This window comes from Pseudoliparis swirei, chromosome 20 (genome assembly GCF_029220125.1).
Source record: "Pseudoliparis swirei isolate HS2019 ecotype Mariana Trench chromosome 20, NWPU_hadal_v1, whole genome shotgun sequence".
Classification (NCBI taxonomy): Eukaryota; Metazoa; Chordata; class Actinopteri; order Perciformes; family Liparidae; genus Pseudoliparis; species Pseudoliparis swirei.
The window spans coordinates 27,140,695-27,146,694 of NC_079407.1; the positions used below are offsets into that span (position 1 = coordinate 27,140,695).

The window sequence follows — 6,000 nt, forward strand, 5'->3', positions numbered from 1 at the left end:
TAAAGACATAAAAACATGGATGACCTGCAACTTCTTGATGTTAAACTCAGACAAAACCGAAGTAATTTTACTCGGCCCTGAGCACCTCAGAGATCAATTATCTGGTGATGTGGTTTCTGTAGACGGCATTGCCCTGGCATCCAACACCACTGTAAAGAATCTTGGCGTTATCTTTGATCGGGACTTGTCCTTTAACTCCACGTAAAGCAAATCTCAAGGACTGCATTCTTTCATCTACGTAATATTTCAAAAATCAGGCACATCTTGTCTCAAAAAGATGCAGAAAAATTGGTTCACGCGTTCGTTATTTCGAGACTGGATTACTGCAACTCCTTATTATCAGGCTGCTCTAATAAGTCTCTTAGGTCAACTCCTTATTATCAGGCTGCTCTATAAGTCTCTTAAGTCAACTCCTTATTATCAGGCTGCTCTAATAAGTCTCTTAGGTCAACTCCTTATTATCAGGCTGCTCTAATAAGTCTCTTAGGTCCCTCCAGTTGATCCAGAATGCTGCAGCTCGTATTCTCACTAAACTAAGAAAAGAGATCACATCACTCCTGCACTAGCTGCTCTGCACTGGCTCCCAGTAAAATCAAGAATCACTTTTAAAATTCTACTCTTAACGTACAAAGCCTTGATTGGTGATGCACCATCATATCTTAAGGAGCTTGTAGTACCATATTGCCCCACTAGAGAGATGCGCTCACTAAATGCGGGACTACTTGTACTTCCAGAGTCTTAAAAAGTAGAATGGAAGCCAGAGCCTTTAGTTATCAAGCTCCTCTTTTATGGAACCAGCTTCCACCTTCAGTCCGGGAGGCAGACACAGTCACCTCGTTTAAGAGTCGACTGAAGACTTTCCTCTTTGACAGAGCTTATAGTTAGGGCTGAATCAGGTTCACCTGGTCCAGCCCCTTGATATGCTGCTATAGGCTTATAGCTGCTGGGGGACGTTTAGGATGCACTGAGTACCTATCTCCTCTTTTCTCTCTCCTTAGGGATGAATTTTCATCTCTCAATCACACGTTACTAACTCTGCTTTCTCCCCGGAGTCCTTTTGACTTCACGTCTCATGGGGTCATCGGACCCTATGAGACGACATAGATCCTATCTGCCTGATGGATCATCGAGGTCTGGGTCGTGGAATTCCTGCTCCTGACTACGCCACTGTCCTGTTGAGACTCCGCCCACTGTTGAGACTCCGCCCACTCCTCCTCTCTACCGCCATCTGCCTGATGGATCGTGGAGGTCTCCATCGTGGAATATGCCTACTATGAACTATTCATATACTCTGTCATATTCATTGAATGTATTTAAACTCTAAATCTGTCCTTCTGGTCACATGACATCTATTGTTCTGTCCATCCTGGAGAGGGATCCTCCTCTGTTGCTCTCCTGAAGGTTTCTTCCCTTTTTTTCCCCTGAAGGGTTATTTGGGAGTTTTTCCTGGTCCGATGTGAGGTTTTGGGGCAGGGATGTCTATGTGTACAGATTGTAAAGCACTCCGAGACAAATTTGTAATTTGTGAAATTGGGCTATACAAATAAACTGAATTGAATTGAATTGAAGGACCGTGAAGGACCGTGAAGGCCCGTGAATCCCTGTTTCCAAGCTTCACATCGAACAGACAGATCGTCCAATAGTCGTCGAGAAAGCAAATAAGTCGACACGATGTTGAACTCTGATCTTAAATGGACGGCCTGGTCAGCGAGTCCAGGGAGTGGAGGCCGGAGAGACTGATGGGAGTCCAAAACAAAACCTCTGAGACCATGAAACCCGTTAAATAACTTCACATGTGAGCTGAGGGACGCTTTGCACCCAACCACACACACACACACACACACACACACACACACACACACACACACACACACACACACTTATATTTATGTCTCTAAGTACACTGCATTTTGAGTTGTGTTAAATAACTGACTACAAAAGTGCTGCTCCAGTGCAGAGCTTCAATCTCCTGCTTTGTTGGCTCAGCGGTTGTTTTGAAAAGGGGCGTGTCCTCTCTCACACACACACACACACACACACACACACACACACACACACACACTCGTGCTACAAAGACATCGCTACGCTGCTGTGCGATTTGTTCTGGCGACGAAAAGCCGGGTTCAGCGTTCAGATCGCGGTCGTCCCGCAAATTCATCTTTTCTTAAACCTTATTCTTTGAGACCGTGTCATTAAACGACACAATGGGCACGCGGAGGAGGCCAAAGGTCAAAGGTCACGAACTCGGTCCAAAGCAGGGTGAGGAAAAACGCTCGTGGAAGGAGACGCAGAGTGGTGATTTCTATAGAGGTATTCATAATGAGATATCTATTGACGACCCCGGGGGCCCCGGGGCCTCGGAGACACTAGACCTCCTGATCATAATTCATCATTCATCAAGTTGAACTACCTTTAAACGATACGCAGCTTTCTGAAGAGGAAGACATGTGACACACTGACGAGTTCAGAGCATGTTTACATCCACCAACTGTCACACACACACACACACACACACACACACACACACACACACATGTACTGATGACTGAAAACATGAGAACATAGAGAGCATGAGAGCATGAGAGCATGAGAACATAGAGAACGCAAACCGATCGACGTAGCTATGTTTTAGTTCTTAAATGGTTCTTTAAAAGGCTTTGTGGTTCTACGAAGAACCGTCACCGACTGGAGAACCATTTTGGAAATGGTGCCTTGAAGAACCATGTTTTTAAGGTTCTTTGAGACACCTTCATAGGTTCTTTGAAGAACTCGTTAAGGAAATGGTTCTTTAAAGAACCCTGGTTGGAAAGGTTCTTCGTGGAACCAGAAATGGTTCTTCTATGGCATCACTCTGAAGAACCATTTTGGGTTCCAGATGGAACCTTCATGGTTCTGTGTGTGATGTTAGAGGAATGTTAATACAAATGGATTTTCTGGCTGAAACGTGATTAACATGGAAAACTATGAACCTAAAGAAAAAAGGAAAAGGATTCACTCAAGAGAGGGAACCTCTCCTCTCCTCCTCTCCTCTCCTCTCCTCTCCTCTCCTCTCCCTCTCCCTCTCCCCTCCTCTCCTCTCCTCTCCTCTCCTCTCCTCTCCTCTCCTCCTCTCCCCTCCTCTCCCCTCCTCTCCTCTCCTCTCCTCTTCTCTCCCCTCCTCTTCTCTTCCCTCCTCTCCTCTTCTCTCCCCTCCTCTTCTCTCCCCTCCTCTTCTCTTCCCGCCTCTCCTCTCCTCCCCTCTCCTCTTCTCTCCCCTCCTCTTCACTTCCCTCCTCTCCTCTCTTCTCCTCTCATCTCCTCCTCTCCTCCCCTCTCCTCTCCTCTCCTCCTCCCTCCTCCTCTCCTCTCCTCTCCTCTCCTCTCCTCTCCTCTCTCCTCTCCTCTCCTCTCTTCTCCTCTCCTCTCCTCTCCTCCCCTCTCCTCTCCTCTTCTCTCCCCTCCCTCCTCTCCTCTCCTCTCCTCCCCTCTCCTCTCCTCCCCTCTCGACTGAGATAAAAAGCCTCTTAGAGCAGGAATGTGGCCCCAGACAACAGGAAGAGGAAGGAGAGGAGAAGAAGAAGTAGAAGAGGGAGAGAAGGGAGAGGAGAAGAAGAAGTAGAAGAGGGAGAGGAGAAGAAGAAGGAGAGGAAAAGAAGAACAAGAAGAAGAAGGGAACGAGGGGAAGGAGGGAAGGAGGAGAAGAAAAAGAAGAAGAGGGAGAATAAGAAGAAGAAGAAGCATAAGAGGGAGCGGAGGAGAAGAAGAGGGATAAGAAGAGGAGGAGGATGAGCAACAAGAACTAGAAGAAGAACAAGAACAAAAAGAAGAACAGGAACAAGAAGGAGAAGAAGAAGCTTCATTAAAAAGAGAGGGGGCAGTGAGGTCATCACTGCGCATGTGCGTAACGCTCCCACTCGTCGCTGGCCAGCAGCGGTTCCAGTTCTTATAAAACCTCGTGAATGAACACATAAGTCTCACAGCAGCACAAACACACACACACTTATAAATATAGAATAAAACACCAACACGAAGTGTCCAACAAATATAAAGTCACAACCCTGACGTCATCACTTCACTTTGATGGAGTCAAACTAATCCCGTAAAGTCGTGACCCCCCGCGGTGGGTCTGTCAGTCCTAAAGCATGGCGGCACCGGCGGCTCCACGCGCGCCGGAAGTCCAGACATACGTGCGTAAAGTGGTGACGCCGGTCGGTCTCGAGGCTTTGCGGCCACGGAGAGAGAAAAGTGTCCGGCACGAGCCACCGGGAGACTACCGGGAGACTACCGGGCCACTACCGGGCCACTACCGGGAGACCACCGAGCCACTACCGGGCCACTACTGGGCCACTACCGGCCCGAGCCGGTATCCACCGGCTTCCTCCTCCGGGTTGGGGGGGGGGGGGGGGTAAAGTTGATCTGACTTACCGGTTTGGTGAATTATCGGGAGATGAAATCAGAGTTCAGAGAAGAAGCATCGTCGGCTGGAGGGGACAGAGGGCAGAGGGCAGAGGACCGAGGACCGAGGAGAGAGGACAGGTGCACTTTAAAAAGAAAGAAAGATGGATGAAAAACCACAAAGCCGGTACGCGAGGTTCCCCCTGGATCCTCTCTCTCTCTCGCTCTCTCTCTCATAAACACTGAGCTGGCAAAGTGAGCTCACAGTGCGTCACCGCTGCAAGATGAAACTCCCGTGCGTATATGCGCATGCGTGCGCGTGAGCGTGCGTGTGTGGCAGCCCCCCCTGTCGGCCGGTGTCTTTCCCCCGCAGCTCGCGCTGGTGTCCCTTATTGTAAAAGTAAAAGTAGATGTTACTAATATCATGAACAACAGTTTTAATGGCTCATCACTGAAGTACAAAGAGTCAATTAAACGTTATAATGCAAAGTTGTGACTCCTTTAATACAATTATTATCATTCAGATGTGTTGTAGAAGATAATCAATAAAATAAATAAATACACTGTCATATGTTATTATATATAGTATATATAATAATACATATATTATATTATATGTTACCCACTGTAGTTATTATAAATTATTATATCGAACTATATATAATAATATGAATACACTGTTATTATATATTATTATATGTACTAAATATAATAATACATGTATTATATATAGTAATATATATTATCCAATGTATATGTAATACACTGTTATTATATATAAATTTATATAATATATTTAATATTACGCATATTATTATATATATTATATTATTATATATTATATCTCACCCACTGTATATTTAATACTTATTATATATTATATATAACATATATATTAATACATATAACATTTTTATATATTATATATTATATGTTACCCACGGTCTATTTAAGGATTTATATATATATATATAAATCATTAATAATATATCATCATTAGATTATATGCAAAATAAATATATTCTAGATATATATATTATCTATATTATATATAGATAATATATCTTGCATATATCTCTATATATATTATATATATGCAAGATATATATAGTATATAGATAATATATATACATATATCTTGTATATATATATATATATTTATATATATATGTGTGTGTGTGTTTTTTAAATAAGAACGTTTCTAAATACACATGTGAAATACTGTAGAATCAGTCCAGTGAATGAAGATGAGATTTCCTGTTGAGTCAATGACTCACAACATCAATCAGTCATCTGGAGACAGACACTCTTTATGCCTCTCAGTATCACACAGATCTGCACTGTTTAAGGCAGCATTAGAATACTGTGTGTGTGTGTGTGTGTGTGTGTGTGTGTGTGTGTGTGTGTGTGTGTGTGTGTGTGTGTGTGTGTGTCCTGAATGGCCGGCATTCAGACAGTGTCCCTGTATATATATGCGGAGCTATCATATCACAATAAAACGTGATTGTGCGTCAGAGGGCGTCAGTCCGATATATAGTTGAGTGACACTGAAATAAAACACACGCACACGCACACGCACACACACACATAGTTGTAAGTGTGTTGTGGGCTGCTGGAAGGAGATTT

At 44.0% G+C, this 6,000-nt stretch overlaps 1 protein-coding gene across 1 annotated transcript in view; it reads right to left on the reverse strand.

Moving 5' to 3' along the window:
- Positions 1 to 4,666, reverse strand: part of relt (RELT TNF receptor) — a 40,436-nt gene extending 35,770 nt beyond the window's left edge. The window contains exon 1 of the mRNA XM_056441674.1: positions 4,405 to 4,666. The gene's annotated coding sequence lies outside the window, so the exon portion shown is untranslated. The remainder of the gene's footprint in view (positions 1 to 4,404) is intronic.
- Positions 4,667 to 6,000: the final 1,334 nt, after the last annotated feature.